We start from the raw sequence: 22,488 nt of genomic DNA, 5'->3' as shown, positions 1-22,488 counted from the left end.
CATGGATACTTAAAAGACATATTACTGTCAAAGTGACATCTTCTTTACTGCAAATCACTGCATCATGAAGTCTAACATTTAAGAACAAATAGTCCAGATTGGACCAAATTACCAACCTACTCTTGATGTGTCTCTGCATTTCTATACTTTTATAAACATTTTTTTTACAAATAAAGTACCTAACAACACTTCTTATTTTTAGTCTCAAAATAACAGAATGTGTGTTGTTTAATGAAGTGGTCCCCAAACATTTTTGTCTTAATTAATGTCTGACAATATTTTCACGGACCGGCCTTTAAGGTGTGGTGGATAAATACAACAACAAAAAAACTGCATAAAAACTGGTATTTTCTAAATATAATAAGAAAAACGTGAATCCACTATGTTGTGCCGGGCAGTGGCCCAGGGGGTTGGGGACCACTGGTATAATGTATCTTTGTATATCACACACACACACACACACACACACACACACACACACACACACACACACACACACACACACACACACACACACACACACACACACACACTGTGTTTCCTCACCAGACACTATATTTTTGCCCAAACTCACAATCCACAATAGTGTGTTTTTCATGGCAAGACAAATTGTTCAAGATATTGAAAGCATGTACACACCTTTGCAACATTTGCGACATTGCTGCACAACTCCACCTTTTCGTCTAAATCACAGATCCAAAAAACACAAAAGGTGTGAATAATATTTTATTTCCTGCCCTCTGCCATTTCCTGTCATCTGTTTAATAATTATATTCAAGATATTTTAATGTTTGTTAATTATTCCTGTAAAATATTAGTTAATTGTTGTTAAGTTTTATTGTTGTATTTTTGACAGTTTCCCTATTTCTTATAAATGATGAGGATGTTGGTATGTTCCTGTGTTCTTGTTGTCCTTCCTGTTTTTGGTGTAGAGTATTTGGTGTGGAGATCTGTTATTAGGAAAGCAAAGGTTCTCTAAAATTTTGACACAGGAGCTAATTATATACACCTTTGACAGTCAGCGATTACTATCAGTAACATTATAGAGGTGTGTCAATTAGCGAAGGCAATGTCAGATGCTGTATATGCTCTGGCCCCATTCCAGTGGCTTGGCGATGTAGCTTACAGCAGGTTAAGTTCGCTGAACTGCTGGATGTCTGAATGGTGCTCCAAAAACAATGTGGGCTTCATAGATAAGTGGAGCAATTTTGAGGGCGAGGCTGTTCGGTCTGGGAACTTCTGTACTATTATGATCCCCCATGCCTACTTAAATAAAAAGGTGCAGGCTGTTTGTTGGTACCTCAAATAATTACTACAGCAGGGGCAGATTTTTTTCTTATAAACCCCACAGTTATGGAACAACCTACCAATCAGTGTTCGGGACTCAGACACAGTCCCAGTGTTCATGTTGAGGCTGAAAACATTTATTTATTTATTTAAGCCTTTTATCAGTCGATTTCTCTGTGGTAAAGGAGCAGATCTGGAGAGATCATGGATATCGAGTGTTTGGTGAACTGGGATATTTGTATGCTGTCGTCTCTTCACTTTCACACATTCACTCAGGTTTGTTGACGGTGGTGTGGTGGTTCGACTCTTATCCCAGAGATCCTCATGTCTGTGTTACCTTCTAGTTCTCCCTTTTAGTTCTGCTGCCAGAGCGAATCTTGTCGCCAACTGCACAGTGTCCTTAACTTTCATACAACAATAAAGAGACTTAACAATCCATATTCTTCTCTCCCTGTCATCATTCTTTGATCTCTTTGTTGTGGTATTTATTTTTTTTATTTTCTGTTCCTCGACCAAATTCCCTTATTTCTTTAGATCTTCTTTCCCCTTCTATATATTGAAATTCCCATTATCTCCTGACCTTGGTTCTCAGCCCTTCTTAAGATTCCATATTTGGGCTTTATGTTCTCCTCAGTTACCCTTATTTTTGGTGTGTTTGTTATAATTTAAAAAAAACTGTATGTGTATAAAACCCTCTCTACCCATGCCTAAACAATCATTTTGCACCCCTTTCCTTCCTCCATCTGCAATGTGTGAGGTTCTGCTTTTATTTTCATTTGTTGTTGCTGTTTCTATTTTACTATTATTGAATAAAGCTAATATCCTACTCCTTGGATTATATGTTCGTATATATAAGCTTAACTGATGTTCTTCTTATTCATGTTAGTATTTTTTTTTTAAAATTATATATACAGTGAGGAAAATAAGTATTTGAACACCCTGCTATTTTGCAAGTTCTCCCACTTAGAAATCATGGAGGGGTCTGAAATTGTCATCGTAGGTGCATGTCCACTGTGAGAGACATAATCTAAAAAAAAAAATTCTGAAATCACAATATATGATTTTTAAACTATTTATTTGTATGATACAGCTGCAAATAAGTATTTGAACACCTGTCTATCAGCTAGAATTCTGACCCTCAAAGACCTTTTAGTCTGCCTTTAAAATGTCCACCTCCACTACATTTATTATCCTAAATTAAATGCACCTGTTTGAGGTCGTTAGCTGCATAAAGACACCTGTCCACCCCATACAATCAGTAAGAATCCAACTACTAACATGGCCAAGAACAAAGAGCTGTCCAAAGACACTAGAGACAAAATTGTACACCTCCACAAGGCTGGAAAGGGCTACGGGGAAATTGCCAAGCAGCTTGGTAAAAAGGTCCACTGTTGGAGCAATCATTAGAAAATGGAAGAAGCTAAACATGACTGTTAATCTCCCTCGGACTGGGGCTCCATGCAAGATCTCACCTGGTGGGGTCTCAATGATCCTAAGGAAGGTGAGAAATCAGCCCAGAACTACACGGGAGGAGCTGGTCAATGACCTGAAAAGAGCTGGGACCACTGTTTCCAAGGTTACTGTTGGTAATACACTAAGACGTCATCGTTTGAAATCATGCATGGCACGGAAGGTCCCCCTGCTTAAACCAGCACATGTCCAGGCACATCTTAAGTTTGCCAATGACCATTTGGATGATCCAGAGGAGTCATGGGAGAAAGTCATGTGGTCAGATGAGACCAAAATAGATTTTTTGGGTCATATTTCCACTAAACGTGTTTGGAAGAAGAAGAATGATGAGTACCATCCCAAGAACACCATCCCTACTGTGAAGCATAGGGGTGGTAGCATCATGCTTTGGGGGTGTTTTTCTGCACATGGGACAGGGCGACTGCACTGTATTAAGGAGAGGATGACCGGGGCCATGTATTGCGAGATTTTTGGGAACAACCTTCTTCCCCCAGTTAGAGCATTGAAGATGGGTCGAGGCTGGGTCTTCCAACATGACAATGACCCGAAGCACACAGCCAGGATAACCAAGGAGTGGCTCTTTAAGAAGCATATCAAGGTTCTGGCATGGCCTAGCCAGTCTCCAGACCTAAACCCAATAGAGAATCTTTAGAGGGAGCTCAAACGCCGTGTTTCTCAGCGACAGGCCAGAAACCTGACTGATCTAGAGAAGGTCTGTGTGGAGGAGTGGGCCAAAATCCCTCCTGCAGTGTGTGCAATCCTGGTGAAAAACTACAGGAAACGTTTGACCTCTGTAATTGCAAACAAAGGCTACTGTACCAAATATTAACATTGACTTTCTCAGGTGTTCAAATACTTAATTGCAGCTGTATCATTCAAATAAATCGTTTAAAAATCATATATTGTGATTTCTGGATTTTTTTTTTTTAGATTATGTCTCTCACAGTGGACATGCACCTACGATGACAATTTCAGACCCCTCCATGATTTCTAAGTGGGAGAACTTGCAAAATAGCAGGGTGTTCAAATACTTATTTTCCTCACTGTATCTCCCTTAGAGCTGACTGTGTCATATGGGCCTTGAGTGCAGGATAAGTTGCCTTGGAAGATAATATTTGCAGACTTGCTACCTTGTTCCTTCTTTAGTTCTACCACCTGCACACATTAATCTTATGTCTAGTCTTTGTGATGTTGACCTCCATTTACTTCTCTTTATTGGTTGCTTTTATCCAGTTTCTTCATGCAAACGTTTCGGATCAGCTCTTAGGAGCTTTCTAAAAAGAGGGTATCGCCAGTTTCAACTGCTGTTAAAAATTGCAAAATGTATTGAGCACCCAGATAACACCTTCCTGCCTCCTCACATCGTGCAGCGTATTCTTCCCCAAAAAATCTACTTAATCTGTCTCATACGTGGTTGTTTTATTTGTATTTGCACATTCACAGCATCAGTCAGACCCTTTCCTACTCTATATGTAAGTATCAGATTATTATTTACATTTTACTTGGAGTAAATAGGTTAAGGTCCCCTGGTGGTCTAGTGTTTAAGATGCAGCGCTCCCACCGCTGCGACCCGGGTTCGATTCCCGTTCAGGGAACCATCCCCAGCCACTCTTAGTGCCGGTCCCAAGCCCGGATAAATTGGGGAGGGTTGCGTTAGGAAGGGCATCCAGCGTAAAACATGTGCCAAATCAAACGTGCGGAGGATCCGCTGTGGCGACCCCTAACGGGAGAAGCCGAAAAGAAAGTTTTACTTGGAGTAAATAGGTTAAATGTGTTTTATTAAGATATAGGCTAAATAGGTTTTATAAAACTATTTATGTTAAACTTATGGTTTCTAATAAGTTCTATACTAGTTACAACCTTAAAATGTTAGATTAAATACACTTTAAATAAGTTTGATTAAATACAAGCTAAATAAATTAGGTTAGAATATTTTTCCCGACAATTCATCTTCTTTATTAAAGTGCAACAAATGTTTCTATTGCTGCTATTAGAAGAATTGTTTTCTCAAATAATAATAAAAATAAATCACAAATTGGGCTGTGTGTTCCTACCTGGCCATTAGTGCAACAATACTATCTATCATTGATAAATTTAGATTTTGTTTTTTTCCCTGGTGGTCTAGTGGTTAGGATGCCATTAGGGTTGCACAAACCTTAGTGCCGGTCCCAAGCCCAAGATAAATGGGGAGGGTTGCGTTAGGATTGCATCCAGCGTAAAAACGTGCCAAATCAAACATGCGATTGGTCCGCTGTGGCGCCCCCTGATGGTAGAAGCCGAAAGAACGTTTAATTAACAAAAAATATCCTTAGAATGGCCACACCCCAAACTACCTGAGTGAACTTTGGCTTTTTAGAACATACACTGTAAAAATAACAATTTTTTTTTACTTTTATTTAAATTATCGTGCAGTTTGGGTTCAATCAATGCAAGTGAAATTGAGCTAGTTTTGTTTGTTTTAGTGACTTAAAAAAAATAAAGAATTAAAATCTCAACACCATCACATAGCTATGATTAGGCCCTTGAGCAAAAAACCCTTCAGCTTAGTTAAATACATTACCATTTATAAACAGAAAATCAGAGTTTTTCCATTTTTTGCAGCCGTTTAATTACTCGACTGTAGCGTAGCAAAATAAATTAATATGAAGAACAGTGTGTATTTAAATAACAAAGATTTTAAGATAAGAAATAAGAGAACAGATAAGAGGAAAACAGCTCCTGCATCTAAAGAGCTTATATGCCGCTACTGCTGCTAACAAACTTTGACCATCACTAGCATGATGATGACCTGTAGATGTGTTTTAATACAGAATTTAATTTAACAAAGACAAAAATTAGATAAAAAAATTTATTGACAAATATTATTTTTTTTATTAATGACTGCATTTTAATTTCTCATTAGGTAATTTTGTAATAGATTAAGCTTTAAACGCGTTTTCTTCCAGAGCTCATTAGAAGATGACGGAGGAGATCAGAGGAATAAACATGAGGAGGAAACTGAGGGTGAAGCTCTCAGTGCCGTTACACAGGTCAGACTGACAGCACTTCACATCTGTAAGACTTTGCACTAGTGGTAATTTAGACACATCACACATCTGCTTATTTGCACACGATTTCTCGGTAGACGACTGTTTGAGCACAGTAGCTATGGAAGAGCGAGAGAGAGAGAGAGAGAGAGAGAGAGAGAGAGAGAGAGAGAGAGAGAGAGAGGGGAGAGCATTACTATTTTAACAATGGTTACTCTCCTATTTTTGCATATTTAATAGATTATTTAAAAATCATAGTAAAGTGTTACTGGGAATATTTTTTTAATAAAATATTTTTTACCTGTTCCAGTGAGGCAGTAGTCCATATCTGAAGGGCAGTCCATCTGAACATAACTTTCACAATTGACAAGACAATGGTAGCAGGTCAATGCATCAGCTTAAAAGAAAAAAAAACAACAATTAACAATAATTATTAGCATAATATCTCACCTTACAACTAATACATTTAATAGGATTTAATTTAAGAGATCAAGATGAAGTGACTCTCATATACATTCATATGCAATATAATTTTATACGAAGCATTGAAAGTTGGAGATTTTTTTATTGTAGATTGTGTTTGCATTTGAAAAAAATAAAAAAAAAAATAATTTATTAGAAAATAATAATAATAATAATAATAATAATAATAATAATAATAATAAAGTAATTAATTAATAAAATTCTTACCTTTTGGTAAAAGCATGCAGATGAGCCCGAGTGCCACTAGTGACCTCATGGTTGGTGGAGTTCAGAGTTGTGAAGTTGTGAAGGTGAAGCAGGTTGTACTGAGTCCTAAAAAACTGATCTGATAATAAGTTTTATTAGGGTTCAGTGAGAGGTGGATGTTGGGAGGTTAGTGCACAGAGGGAGGGATTTACTGCATCGTTGTCTACGCCTGTCAATTCTCTAAATAACTACATCACCTACACTGTAAGATTAATACAGTTTTTTTAGAATCTTTGGCCAAATAGAGCACAGAACAGAGCTTTTTCTATAATCTGCTTTAGTAAAACACATTTTTAACCATGAACATAGAAGTTAACAAAATAAGAGTAGTCATTCTCAAATCCATGCAGACATTTTTGTTACTTACAGAAAACAAATACACACATGTTGATTTATAAATTCGTCAATCTATCAAAATTATTTAAAAATTATTTATTACAAATCTGTATGTTTACAGTTGTAAAATAAAGCTGTCAGTGTTTTGTGGAATTAAGTTTAGCAAGATTATTCTCAATGTTATCAAAAATTTCACATTTTGTTATTTATTTGATTAGATCAAATAGTCACTGATACTTTAAAACACTGACATTGTAAAACAGGGTGATATGAATGATCAACAAACAGACTACTTGTTCTACTTAAATTTCTCAGTAATTTTGTTAAGTACTTATGTAGGTCCTGTGGGCAGGGTGTCTGTGGATTTTACTGTGCAAAACGTGTTACTGTTTAAAGTTACTGTCTTTTTGTTTTACACCCGAAAGGAAACATTTATATACACTATATTTCCAAAAGAGTGGAGGGAATTGTAAGAGTAAATTGGGACTGAATGTGGAATGCTAATGCTCAAAAATCAAATACGGTACTTATGACCAGGTGACCCAATACTTTTGGCAATAAAGTATAAATATATATATATATACAGATCGACCTTGCTTCCTAATAAATGTATCCACCCACTAACAGGTGCCATGATGAAGAGATCATCAGTGTTCATCACGTCACTGCTCATAATGTTATAATGTTATAATGTCATAATGTCATGCCTGATCAGTGTATATCATACAGAAATCTGTTAAGTGCTTCAGTTAATGTTCACAACAAAAACATCACCCTGCAGATTCTGCTTACGTGGGATGTTTTTTCTGTTGTTTTTCACACCATTCTGTGTAGGCATTTCGTTTTTCCTGTTATTATTGTAGTTATAGAACTCTATTGATGATCTACAGTGTGTAAGTGTATGGAATAAGAAATAAAAATAACATTTCTAATCTGACTGTAAGAATTCTGTCAGTTTTAAACCATGCTAGATGAGACCACTAAGGAGCTTAAACACTATAAAGACAAAGGAATATTACCCTGAAACTGTTTTTATTTATCTTACTCATATCACAGATAAACCCTCTGATAAATGCTGTAATGTAAATGTAAATAAGTGTTTCTGGTTTCATTTTAACTGTGATAAGAAAAGTTACTGTCAACAGAAATCCAACAGCAGATAGCCAACATGAACTATACATCAATGTTTTTTTTTTTATTCTCTGACTTTTTTTAACCTGAAGATCTCTCCCTAAGCTTAATCTTCTTAAGCTTCTGGCTCTCCCTTTTTGTTATCCTGCAACAGCCTTAAGATGAAGTTAATGAGTAGAATTAAACTTAAGAACAATTAGGATGGATTTGAACTGTATTTAATATAAACTGTCTGCTACAATTGCTTAGGAAAACAGTTGGCATTAATAAATAAATACATAAAAAATGAAATGATCAGTAAAAACTGCAATTTGTATATATGCAGTATACATAATTATATATTATATAATTATATGAAATATATAATTATATTATATATATATATATATATATATATATATATATATATATATATATATATATATATATATATATATATATATATATAAAATTATGTATACTGCATATATACAAATTGTTTTTACTGATCATTTTTTATTAAGGGTATAAAGATGTCCAAACCTTTCTGAAAATGCTAATAAATGGTTGTGTCACCCTTGGCGGCGACAACTGCATTAAAGAATTGGTCATAACTGGCAATGAGTCTTTCACTTTGGTGTGTTTTGGATGATTGTCTTGCTGCATAACCCGTGTGCTTGATTCAAAATTCTATTTTTATTTGTAACAATTATGGTTATATGCAGAATAAAACTTGCAGTGAAAAGACAAGCCCTATTTTTGGTCAGCAATGCCTTTTGCCTTAAAACTCTCCAATGGAGGCCATTTTTGCCCAGTTCCTTTCTTGCTGTTAAATCATACACTGGCCTTAACTAGGGCAAGTGAGGCCTGCAGTTCTGTAGATGTGTCTCTGGGTTCTTCAGGAGCTCCTGGGTGAGTCAACTTTGGGCTCTTGAAGTAATTTTGGTAGACTGGCCGCTCCTGGAAAGGTTCAGCACTATTTCAAGTTTTCTCCATTTGTGAATAATGGCTCTTACCATGGTTCACTGTAGTTACAAAGCCTTATAAATGGCTTTGTAACCATTTCCAAACAGATACATGTACATTCTTTTATCTATTATCTGTTCTTGAATTTATTTGGATTGCGACATGGTGTGTCGCTTTTAGAGATCTTTTAGCATGCTTCCATTTGTCAGACAGGTTCTATTTAAGTGGTTTCTTGATTGAAAAGGTCTGGCAGTAACATGCCTGGGTGTGGCAAGTGAAATTTAACTCAGCTTTTTAAAACATGTAGTTAATCACATTTCATTTATGATTTAGCAGTGGGGGAAAAAAATACTTTTTCACATAGGGTAAAATTTTGTGTGTACCCAGGTTATCTTTGTGTATTATTAGAATTTGTTTGATACTCTCAATTATTTAACTTTGACAAATATGCAAAAAACAGTGCAGAAAGTATTCAGTCCCAAATCACTATTTTTAATGTTGTTGTGGTGCAACCTGATACTACAATCATTTGTAATTCTTTTCTCATTAATCTATACTCAGTACACCATGTTGACAAGGTGAACACAGAAATATGAATTCTAGAAATATATATTATATATATGAATTTGGCTCCCAGTTCTCTTCATTGTTGCTGAGATGTTTCTACATCTTGACTTGATGTAGAAAGACACACACCTCTCTGTAGAAGGCCTCAGAGCATGAGGTCAAAGGAACTGCATGCAGAGCTCAGAGATCAAATTGTTGCAATGCACAGATCTGGTGAAGGCTACAAAAACATTTCTGCTGCACTGAAGATTTCCAAGAGCACAGTGGCCTCTGTAATTCTCAAATTGACCAAATTTGGCACAACCAGAACACTTCCAAGGGCTTGTTGTCTGGCCAAAGTCTAAGCATTTGGGGGAGAGGGGCCTTAGAAGGAGAAAGGTGAACAAAATCCTAGTGGGCACTCTGACTGAGCTCCAGAGATCCTGTGTGGAGATGTGACTAAGTTCTAGAAGGACAAACATTACTCCATCCCTATATTGAAATGGGTTTTGTAGCAGAGTAGCTGGAAGGAAGTTATTGCCAACAGAAAACCAACAGCAGATAACTCAGCAGTGGTTTGTCTTTGTGGACACAGTTCTCATGAATGTTTTTACTTTTTGGTTCTCCAACTTTTTAGTAAAACCCGAAGATCTCTAAATACCAACCACAGTAAACAGAAATAAGGACATGGGCATATCATTTTTACTAAGGGGGAAAATAACATGTCCAATAACATCCCGACAGTAAAGCATAATGGTGGCATAATCATGTTTTTCAGCAACAGGATCTTGGGAAATGGTCAGGGTTGAGGAAAAGCAGAATGGTCCAAAGTACCGAAATATTCATATATATATATATATATATATATATATATATATATATATATATATATATATATATATATATATATATATATATATATATATATATATGCCGTTTAGGCATAACATCTGCCTAATATTGTGTTTGTCCCCCTTTTGCTCATTAACAACACGGACCAGCCTTTACTCCCCATTAACGAGCCTCAGCCAACCATGACTCTGTCGCCGGTTCATCACTGTTCCTTCCTTAGAGCACTTTTGATAGATACTTAGATTACATCCTAAGTGTCTGAAGGAGCGATACGGAAGGTCTTTTCTCCCTGCTGCTATTAGACTTTACAATCAAAGCTGCTCCCAGTGAACCATTAACCATAATACACACTGTTATTATGGTGTAATAGTTACTGTAATTACTGTTTTACTGTGTAATAATACTACCTGTGTGCAATATTACCTGCAATACGTGCTTTTTCCTCATTTGTATTTATACATTGTGTTGTGTATATACTTGTATACTATAGTATGTCTATTCGTCTATTCTTTATATATTTGCATTTATTTTTCATTTTTTTATGCTGCTGTAACAAAGAAATTTCCCCACTGTGAGACGAATAAAGGTTTATCTTATCTTATCTTATCTTATCTTATCTTATCTTACTGACCACTGCAGACCAGGAACAGCCCACAAGAGCTGCAATTTTGGAGATGCTCTGACCCAGACGTCTAGACATAACTATTTGTCAAATTCTCTCAAATGCTTACGCTCGCCCATTTTCCCTGCTTCTAACTTCAACTTTGAGGACAAAATGTTCACTTGCTTCCTAATAAATGTATCAACACACTAACAGGTGCCATGATGAAGAGATCATCAGTGTTCTTCATGTCACTGCTCATAATGTTATAATGTCATAATGTCATGCCTGATCAGTGTATATCATACAGAAACACGTCAACTGCTTCAGTTAATGTTCACAACAAAAACATCACCCTGCAGATTCTGCTTACGTGGGATGTTTTTTCTGTTGTTTTTCACACCATTCTGTGTAGGCATTTCGTTTTTCCTGTTATTATTGTAGTTATAGAACTCTATTGATGATCTACAGTGTGTAAGTGTATGGAATAAGAAATAAAAATTAAGTAACATTTCTAATCTGACTGTAAGAATTCTGTCAGTTTTAAACCATGCTAGATGAGACCACTAAGGAGCTTTAACACTATAAAGACAAAGGAATATTACCCTGAAACTGTTTTTATTTATCTTACTCATATCACAGATAAACCCTCTGATAAATGCTGTGATGTAAATGTAAATAAGTGTTTCTGGGTCCTACTTAAGTCCTTACTTGCACCCTGATCACTCTGTACAGCGTCCTTAACTATTATATAACATTAATAATACCTAATAATGTTTTTATCCTCCCCCTCCCCCCTACACCTCCTTAAGTCTGTTTAAACATTTGTTACCAGTGATCTTGTCCCTTTCTTCCTTTGGACTTTTTTCGTCCTGAGTACCTACCTAGTTATTTTTAGTTGGAGAAAACTACAGTGGGCATGAACAGTTGATAACCGTAACAATGGTGGAACTGTAACGAATGGACATTTTCAGTGTCACCCATATAAGTTCCCTTTTGAGTCTGATTTCTCTAAAGTTTTCTTACCATATTTTTTTCCACCGCTGTCTCACACATAAGAAATAAACTTATATATTGACAGATTTATGCATTTTACTGATACACTGGGCGAGTACAATCTCCTGATCAGCGTACACCGGATAACCTTCCTTACATTTAGTCAGGAAGGTTATCCGGTGTACGCTGATCAGGAGATTGTACTCGCCCAGTGTATCAGTTAAAACCCGGTACAGGATTCAGATACCTCGTACTTTACTTTGTTTATGGATTTGACCGTGTGTGTGTGGTGTGATTCTTGCTGTTATCTGCTGGCTTTATAGGATCACACAGTCGAAAGCGGTGCACTGTGATGTCACCGAGGGAACTTATCATGATTAGTAAATTGTGAATCTCCCTCTAGTGGTGAAGCATGGAAATACAACACACAGTTAAAATCATTACATAAATAAAATTGAATTTAATTAAATTGATCTCTTCCTCTGAATAGAAAAACATAGTAAACAAAAAAAAATTAAATGGTTCAATGTTTGAGAGGTGGAGGCATAAAAACACCCAATAAGGTACTGAAGCCATTACCAGTGTTGAAAAATGCATCAGATAAAACAGACTTTTTAAAGCAATCATTGAAGCAGTAAAGCACTGCGGTTGGAACATTTACTTTTGTTCATTTATAATTGCATAGAATAATATGAAAGTAAACATTGAGTTTATTTTTATTGATATAAATACAAGTACATCACATAACTGATGCTGAATGACTTCTTTAGTTACACAGTATATATAATAATATAAATATATATACTATTAAATAAAATAAATATATATACTATTATTTATATATATTTCCAATACACCCAAGAATTCAGAATTCTGATTTGACTTCAGATGACTATCACTGGCAACATTGTGCTTTTTGTGCAATTATGTTTAACTTCTGAGATTTTAACAACCAATTTCCCTACATACTTCAGTCTGCTTAGCAAGTGAGGTGCAGTTCTGCCTCTGAATAATCAGTCCGTTTGTTTTGTCAAATCTGCTTCCAGGTTTTTGTTGAATGTCAGCGCATGTGAATATGAAATTTTCATATTGCGTAGTAAAAAATGGCATCTCTTATACTCCTTTACCCTCTCAGATACAAATGAGATTAAATAAAGAGAGTAAATAGCTTTATTCCAAGTCAGCTTACATCTTACAATTAGTACAAATGGTCACATGGTCACATATGTTAATAAAAAATACATAAAACAATTAATACCATCACAAAAATAAATAGGTATAATGTTTACTTGTGTCTGCAAAGTGGTTTTTAAGTGTTTTTTTGTGTGTTTTAAAGAAATTAAAGAACGGGCTGCGAGAGCTGAAGAAAATGTAATTGGTGTAATAGCACATTATGTCCACAGGAGGGCAGTAACATTCCATTCGTTGGGCAGTGGCTAGGTACAAATCAATAAACTTTCTTTTCGGCTTCTCCCGTTAGGGGTCGCCACAGCGGATCCTCCGCACGTTTGATTTGGCACATGTTTTACGCTGGATGCCCTTCCTAACGCAACCCTCCCCAATTTATCCGGGCTTGGGACCGGCACTAAGAGTGGCTGGGGATGGTTCCCTGACCGGGAATCGAACCCGGGTCGCAGCGGTGGGTGCGCTGCATCTTAACCACTAGACCACCAGGGGACCTGGCTAGGTACAGATCAATAATAAACATAAAAAAAATAAAAGGTTACTTGCTCAAATTTTTGTTTTTAAAAATGTTTTAAAGAAAACAAAGAACATTGGCGGGAGGGTTGAAAAACATGTCTTTAGTGTAATGCCAACTTATGTAAACAATTGGAAGTAACATATTTGTTGGCCAGTGGCTAAGTGCAGTTCAATAGTACAGATAAAAACTCGAAAAGAAACGAAAAATAAAAACGTTTATTTAATCAAGAAAATCTATTTTTTAAAATGTTTGAAAGAAAAGAGAAAGTGCGGGAGAGCGTTCAAGAAAATGTAATTTGTTTAATGCCAATTGATGTCCACGAGAGGGCAGTAACATTCCTCTCACTGACCAGTACAGTTCAAAAGTACACATAAAAAACTCGACTCGACTCGAAACGAAAAAAAAGGAAAAAAAAGAAAAGAAAAGAAAAGAAAAGAAAAGAAAATGGGGGGGCACGCTAAAGAGAATTGTATTAGTATTATGCCAACTTCTCCCAACGAACATCTCAACATCTTCAGCTCTGCTACCTCCAGCTCCACCTCCTGTCTTTTACTCAATGCCACTGTCTCTAATCCATACAACATCTCAGGTCTCACCACAGTCCTATAAACTTTCCCTTTCACTCTCACAGATACTCTTCTATCACAAATCACTCCTGCTATCACTCTTCTCCACCCACTCCACCCTGCCTGCACTCTTTTCTTCACTTCTCTAACACTCTCTCCATTACTTTGCACTGTTGACCCCAGGTACCTGAACTCCTCCACCTTCTCCACCTCTTCTCCCTGCAACCGCATCACTCCACTGCCCCCCCTCTCACTCACACACATGTACTCTGTCTTACTCCTACTGACTTTCATTCCCCTTCTCTCAAGCGCATATCTCCACCACTCCAGGCTCTTCTCAACCTGCTCTCTACTCTCACCACAAATCACAATATCATACACAAACATCATAGTCCATGGAGACTCCTGTCTGACCTCGTCCGTCAACCTGTCCATCACCACTGCAAACAGGTTCAGGCTCAGAGCCGATCCTTGATGCAGTCCAACCTCCACCTTGAACCAGTCTGTCATTCCTACTGCACACTTCACTGCTGTCACACTGTCCTCATACATGTCCCACACCACCCTCACATACTTCTCTGACACACCTGACTTCCTCATACAATACCACAACTCCTCTCTCGGCACCCTGTCGTACGCTTTCTCTAAATCCACAAATACACAATGCAGCTCCTTCGCTATCATGATGAGAGATTGACCTGCACTTGACAAAGCCTCTGTGTTAGTATTAGGTGTTAGTGTTAGTTAGCTTAATGAAACCTATCATGAGTCATGATGTGATTTTTGATAGGTTGATGTATCGCCAATTAGAAACAGAAAATCAGAGTTTGGAAAGTTTTTGCAACAATAATATTACTCGACTGTCTCAAAACAAATGAATATGAAGGAGAGTGTGTATGTAAGATCTTTTTTAAGTACGAAATTTAATTGAACAAAGACAAATATTTGGTTAAAAGACATTTATTGACAGAACTTTTATATGTAATGAATGGCTGCATAGAAAGGTCATTAAATTTTCATTTCTCATTTGGTAATCTTGTAATAAATTAAGCTTTAAGTGATTTTTTTTGCAGAGCTCATTAGAAGATAATGGAGGAGAGCAGAGGGAGAGAGAAAGAGAGAAAGAGAGAGAGAGAGAGAGAGAGAGAGAGAGAGAGAGAGAGAGAGAGAGAGAGAGAGAGAGAGAGAGAGAGAGAGAGAGAGCTTTACTGTCATAGTAATAGCAGTAAAAATAATAGTAAAGTGTTCTTGGTAATATTTTTAAATACAGAGATTTTCACTATTCACCTTTTTCAGAGAAGCAGTAATCATAACCTGGAGGGCAGTCTGCCTTAAAAATGATTTCACATTCTATGCTACCACATGCGTAACATCTCAGTGCATCAGCTAAAAAAAATACAACAAATAATAATACAATTTATCAAATTAGTATATTAATTCCCCTTACAACTAATAATTTAAAAAAGCAAATAAGAGAAGGGAATAAAGGAGATGTAGAGAGAAAATAACAGAAATACCATATTGAAACTTGGTACAATACTAAAAAATAAATGCTGAAATGAATTCCTTCCATCATAATCAACTCTTTTGTTTGTCTCCAAATTGACCACATTATATGAATTTAATTTGTATGTGAAAGTGTAAAAGACTGACCATGTACAGTAAAAGATCATCTCATATTTAACATGAATCACTTATTAAAGGTGGAGATTTCATTGCAGAATGTGTTTGCACTAGGAAATAAATAACTATTATTATTATTATTATTATTATTATTATTATTATTATTATTATTAAGGATTAAATAGTTCACAATAATGATACTGTATATTAAAGCATGTACCTATTAAATGCAAAAATTCCAAACCTTTTGGTAAAAGCATGCAGATGAGCCCGAGTGCCACTAGTGACCTCATGGTTGGTGCAGGTTAGAGTTGTGAAGTTGTGAAGGTGAAGCAGGTTGTACTGAGAGACTGATCTGATAATCAGTTTTATTAGGGTTCAGTGAGAGGTGGATGGTGGGAGGTTAGTGCACAGAGGGAGGGATTTACTGAATCGTTGTTTACGCCTATCATTTTTCTTGTAAAAAAAACCTTGCGATTATCACAATTTTTTCCGAATCTTTGGCCTGATAGAGCACAAAAAAGAGCTTTTCTATAATCTGCTTTAGTGAAACACATTTTTTTAACCTTAGAATAAAAAGAAATTCTTAAATCCACGACTTTGTTAATTCAGTATCTTAAAATTGAAACTAATACACACCTGCTGATTTATACATTCATGTCAATCTACTATAATTATTTAAAACTGATTTATTACATACAAACACTAAATTGGCAAAAAGTATTCACTCGTCTGCGTTCACATGCAAATGAACTTGAGTAACATCCGATTCTTAATCCATAGGGTTTAATATGATGTTGGCCCTTTGCAGCTAGAACAGCTTCAGCTCTTCTGGGAAGACTTTCCACAAGACTTTCCACAAGGTATAGAAGTGTGTTAATCGGGATTTTTGACCATTCTTCCAGAAGCACATTTGTGAGGTCAAACACAGATGTTGGACGAGAAGCTCGGCTCTAATTCATCCCAAAGGTCATCAGGTTGAGGTGTGGACTCTGTGCAGGCCAGACAAGTTCTTCCATACAAAACTCACTGATCCATGGCTTTATGTTGACGTTGCTGTGTGCTGTCATGTTGGAACAGTTTGGGGACGTCCAACAATTTTAGGAACATGAAATTGTCTAAAAAGTCAAGGTATGCTGAAATATTAGGAGTTCCTTTCACTGGAACTAAGGGTCCACATCATCATCCCACTCCACCAAACTTTTTTACTGTGGAATAATTAGTAGTGAGGAAATGTCACGGACTGGACTTCTGAGAGCGACACCTTCTTTCACTAATGTGTTTGTAGAAGCGTCTGCATGTCCAGGTGATGATTTTATACATCTGTAAGCACAGAAGTGACTGGAACACCTGAAATCAGTGGTTTGAATGGGTGACTGAATACTTTTGGAAATATAGTGTATATCAATAAAAGCTTAATAGTCTGTAAAATAAAGCTGTCAGTGTTCTGAGGAACTCATTTTAACAAGATTTAACAATTTTATACAAATTGTCACTGACATACAAACATTTTAAAATAGGGGGTTACAGAAAATTGAGTAATTTGATAAAAAGTCTAAATTAATATGAATTCTGTCAATTTGAAACAATGAGCGGTGGAAGTTTATTTCTTAGTGAGAAGATTGTGATTAAACCTGTTTAGTTTTCTGAACAGCTGAAAAAAAATCCCCAAGGTGTTTGAACACTAAAGACATAGTAATATAACTGTTTTTATTTATCTTACAAAGTTTTTTTGTTGTATACTACAAGACTTTATGAGCCCCTCTTATAAATGCGGTAAAGTAAATGTGAATTTTTGTTTTCATTCGAACTGCTGAGGAACTACAGAAAACCAACAGGAAATGGCAATGTGCTGTTTTCTGTGGTTTCAGTTCTCAGGCTTCTCATGTTTTTATTTTTTATTTTTTGTCTAAAACTCTAACATGGTGAACAGAAAAGAAATGAGATGGTCATCATTTGTGATGATTTTGGCTCTGTTGAAGGTGTTAAACTTTTGCATCTTTTACTACTTTTTTCCTTTAATCTTAAAAAGAATCGTGTGAATTTTCATATTTCACTCTTGCAACCGCAAAACCCAACTGCTCAAATCCATTCCAATTTACTCTACAGTAGAAAATGTAGCTGCTTTAATAAAATGATTAGAAACAAAAACAGCACAGTGGTAAAATGATACACCGTATTATAGAGTAAATGCTCTCAAACTGAATTGATATTATTTCAAACTGCATGGAAGAATAAACCACCTGGATTTTAATAAATGTACCTTGTGGATAACAATATCATTATAACAGATCAGCAATTACAATGCTTTACTCCCATTAAAAAGAGTGAATTATTTTCAGTTATTTATTAAAAAATTATCAACTTGTGCTAAATCTTTTACCTGCATGCTTCTTAAAACAGATCGTTCAAGAAGCAATCCAACCTGGTCCAAAAAAATATATGTTTCTGCTTTTCTTTCTTTACTGTGAAATTGTGTAAAATTTAGTAAAGTAATAAAAGGGTCTTTATACTTCTCATATGTACATTACAGCACAGTGAAATTCTTTCTTCACATGTAGCAGAAATGTTAGGAGCTGGGGACAGAGTGCAGGTCAGCCATGATACAGCACCCATGGAGCACAAAGGGTTAAGGGCCTTGCACTGAGCTTCACCTCCCGCAAACAGGAAGTGAGATTTAATCTATCTTTGTTTGGTTAGGCTACTTTGCAAAATATGTGAAACTTGCATGTTTTCTTGCATGTCTATTAAGTACAGCAATTTTTTTTTTGGTCAATAAGGGAATATATTATAATCAGTGGTGTTAAAAGCTGCACTAAGATCAAACAATACAACAGCAGGCAATTTAACACTTTCCCCAAAGCTGTCACAAAGAAAATGTTGCTGGATTTAACAGGACGGTTCTCTCCTGAGCCTTCAAGAACTTTTAATAAGTGTAATGACAACTCGTGTCCACAGGAGGGCAATAACAATCCACAAGATGTTCAGCGGCTCATTACATCTCAATAATACACATAAAAACCAGTAAAAGATAAGAAAAGTTAAGAAAATAATAAAAAAATGTTTGCCTCAAAATAAATGTTAATTGTTTGAAAAGAAAAGAGAGAACATGCGGGAAAGCGTTCAAGAAAACTGAATTAGTGATCAGAAAACTCTAAAGAATGGAGAAAAAAAGAAAATGGTAAAAAAAAAAAGAAAAATGTAAAAGCTATTTTAAAAGAAAAGAGGGAAAATATGGGAGAGCTTTTAATAAACTGATGAAAATTAGTGCCAACTGGCCAGTGCTCGAATTGAGTCAAGTCTTATAGGGAGGTCCCCAATTGTTGTGTAAGGACAGTAACATTTCACAAGATTACCAGTGGCTCTGTACAGTTCAACTGTACAACACAAAAAAAACTCGGATTGAAAAGAAAAAAATAAAATATGAATAAAAGGATAAAAGGAAAAATTTACCAAGGGAAAAAATATAATTAAGTGCTTCAAAAGAAATGAGTGAAGTGAGAGCTGAAGAAAATATAATTAGTGTAATGCCATATTATGTCCACAGGAGGGCAGTAACATTCCACTCGTTGGCTAGGTGAATGGCGCACATAAAAAACTGGTAGAAAAAATAAAGGAAGGGTTACTTGCCCAAAATTAATTTTTTTAAATGCTTTTAAAGAAAATAGTGAAAATTGGGCAAAGAGTTCACCTGTTATCCTTCACCAATATCTTTAAAAAGAAGACACTTTAAGCTTTACTGTCCGTTATTCAGAGTTTTTATTGCTCAAAAATATAATAATTATAGAAAGTTATAGTTGATGAAGTACCGTGAATGTAAATTTCCTGAATTGAAATATTTATTTCTTCATATATAAATACATAAAATCAGTCCTGGAGCAGTTCAGAAAAGTACTGGGTCAAAAGCCACATGTCTCATGAGTTTATATTTTTAATTAAAATATATCATCAAAAATAAGATTCCTACAAACATTTATTTACAACTATGTCTGGTTCACCCCTATTGTGACATTCCAATCAGCTAATCGACTCAAAACACCTGCAAAGGTTCCTGAGCCTTTAAAATGGTCTATGGCACTGGACTGGTGCCCAGTGGTCCAAAGACTTCTTTTCAGATGAGAGCAAGTTTTATATTTCATTTGGAACTCAAGGTGCCAGAGTCTGGAGGAGGGGTGGAGAAGCTCAAAGCCCAACTTGCTTCAATTCCAGTGTTAAGTTTCCACAGTCTGTGATGATTTGCAGTGTAATGTCTTCTGCTGGTGCTGGTCCAGTGTGGTTTTTGAAAACCAAAGTCACTGCACTCGTTTATGAGGTTTAGAGCACAACAGATGCTGATTTAATTTTCTAGCAGGATTTGGCACCCGCCCACACTGCCAAAAGCACCAAAAGTTGGTTAAATGACCATGGTGTTGGTGTTTGACTGGCCAGCAAACTCACAAGATCTGAACCACCCCCATAGAATCTAAAGAGGAAAATGAGAAACAAGAAACCAAAAAATGCAGATGAGCTGAAGGCCACGGTCAAAGAAACCTGGGCTTCCACACCAGCTAAGCAGTGCCAAAGTTTGATCACCTCCATGCCACGGTCTGATCACCTCCATGCCAAAGTCTGATCACCTCCATGTCACGCCCAATTGAGGCAGTAAATAAAGCAAAAGGAGACTCAACCAAGTATCGAGTACAGATACAGTAAATGAACAGACTTTCCAGAAGACCAACAATTTACTAAAAATGTTTTTTTTTAGTCTTATGAAATTCTCATTTTTTGGAATGGTGAATTGGTGTGTTTTTGTTAAATGTGAGCCAAAATCATCACAATAAAAAAAAAAAAACAAAGACTTAAACTATTTTAGTCTGTGTGCACTGAATTTTTTTATTTCACGAGTTTCACAATTTGAGTTAAATTGCTGAAATAAATAACATTTTCCATGACATTCTAGTTTATTAAGATGCACCTGTATAAACTCAAGTCTGTGGTTTGTTTTTACTGAGTCTGTTTTCCAGTTGTTTTTTACGACAATAGATGGCGCTAATCAGTCGCCCCGCCTCATTTCCGGTCACGCGAGACCAGCCGAGAACAAGAAGATGGCGGAAGTTTATCTCCCGAAGTAAGCCGGAGGATTGGAAATTTCAAAAGAAGTAGAAGAAGAAGAAGGATATTTTCTGAGTAATCTCTGGCTGTATTGAGGTGAGATGTTTATTTTATTGAAAATAAATACATAAATAAACGGTCATGTTTGTAAACAAAGCCCAGACTAAGCGAAGTTAAAAACGCTGTCATTATGAGCTGGCGGCTGTCAGCGATACCGGGCGCGTCCTGATTGAAGGAGTAGGGCACTACATAGGGCGTTTGATGTGCGCTATTTTGCGCGCTATGTAGGGCGCGAGTGTAGTGAGTGTGGAAGAATTTGGGATTCCGCCGCTGACAACCCACCAGGCAGGTGCCTCCAGTTTCAGGCGAAACTCTTCTTCTGCGTAGTTTAGTTTAGATGTTTTTCTTAGTTTTTTATGACTTTGATGTACTGTTTATTTACGATTCACACGTAAAATGTGTGTATTTTAATGTTAAAATCAACACTAAACCTGACCTTTAGTGTGAGTTTATGAGGGAACTGTAATGTTCGGTTTTGGTACTGATTTTACTGAGTTTCACTTTAACTTCGAATTTTAGGACTTTTTATTGTATTTAACGTCATTAAGTAAAAGTGTGGAGAAAAAAACACATCAAATGTTTCTATTTTAGTATTCCTTTATATGTATACAGGGAAAATATTAGCAGTACACACACACACACACACACACACACACACACACACACACACACACACAATCTAATGTACTGAAGTCGTGATGAAGAAACACTATTTTATAAACACTTTTTTATATAACATGGTGTTTTAGTGAACTCACTGTTACAACATGTAACATTTAATATGTAATGGAATTTTCTTTCTTTTCCTGACACCAAAATTTACTCTTCTATAATTAACCTTTTATTTCTCCCTATAAATATTGAAACCAATTGAGCAAAAAGGGAAAGAAGCACATGGAGAACACATCCAGGAGGGAGCTGGTAGCTCAGTGTTTAAGGCTCTGGGTTAATAGTTGAAGGTTTGAGCTCCAGTGTCTCCAATAAGCCACTTTTGGGCCCTTGAGACAAGGCCCTTTACCCTCTGTGCTCCAGATCGCTGTATGTGCTCTGACTCCAGCTTTCTAACATCACTGGGAAAAAAAGAATTTCACTGTAATGTTCAAGTTAAAAGCACATTAGATCATTAGACAGACTGGATCTGCTCCAGGAGATCGATTCTGATTGGTGCATTGTTGCTGAGGTTCATATAATAAATTTATGATGGTCTTGAGCTGAAAAATGCTCAGTAAAATGGCTCTCATGTCACATTTAGGGTTCAGTAAACATCTGGACTGTCTGTAATATCGTTTTCATGTAAATCAGTGAAACTTCATCAAAAAATTCATCAACCTCACTGTAATTACATATTAATAATTATTTACCCTTTTCTTTACTTTATTTACATATTAATGATTTAGTTTCTTTTTTTTTTTATATTAACTGGCAGTGATGAACACTATCCCATGTTCAGCTCTGAAATTATTGGCACCCATTAAAAAAAAAAAAAAAAAAAAAAAAAAAAAAAAAAAAAAAAAAAAAACAATATAT

General features: G+C 36.0%; 1 protein-coding gene and 1 long non-coding RNA gene across 3 annotated transcripts in view; one reads left to right on the top strand and one right to left on the bottom strand.

The window, feature by feature from the left end:
- Nucleotides 1–5,591: 5,591 nt before the first annotated feature.
- Nucleotides 5,592–6,576, bottom strand: LOC310715272. The gene is made up of 3 exons (XR_014530282.1): nt 6,474–6,576; nt 6,085–6,180; nt 5,592–5,902 (listed from the first exon to the last, which is right to left on the bottom strand). It is a non-coding gene; the product is annotated as an uncharacterized lncRNA (long non-coding RNA).
- A 14,274-nt stretch (nt 6,577–20,850) lies between these two features.
- Nucleotides 20,851–22,488, top strand: part of itchb (itchy E3 ubiquitin protein ligase b) — a 17,514-nt gene continuing 15,876 nt past the window's right edge. For both annotated transcript variants that reach the window (XM_083521365.1, XM_083521364.1), the window contains exon 1: nt 20,851–20,997. The gene's annotated coding sequence lies outside the window, so the exon portion shown is untranslated. The remainder of the gene's footprint in view (nt 20,998–22,488) is intronic.

Source organism: Silurus aristotelis (genome assembly GCF_946808225.1).
Source record: "Silurus aristotelis genome assembly, chromosome: 19".
Lineage (NCBI taxonomy): Eukaryota > Metazoa > Chordata > Actinopteri > Siluriformes > Siluridae > Silurus > Silurus aristotelis.
Note: the sequence above shows the minus strand (reverse complement) of the source record. Positions and strands in the feature narration are given on the sequence as shown.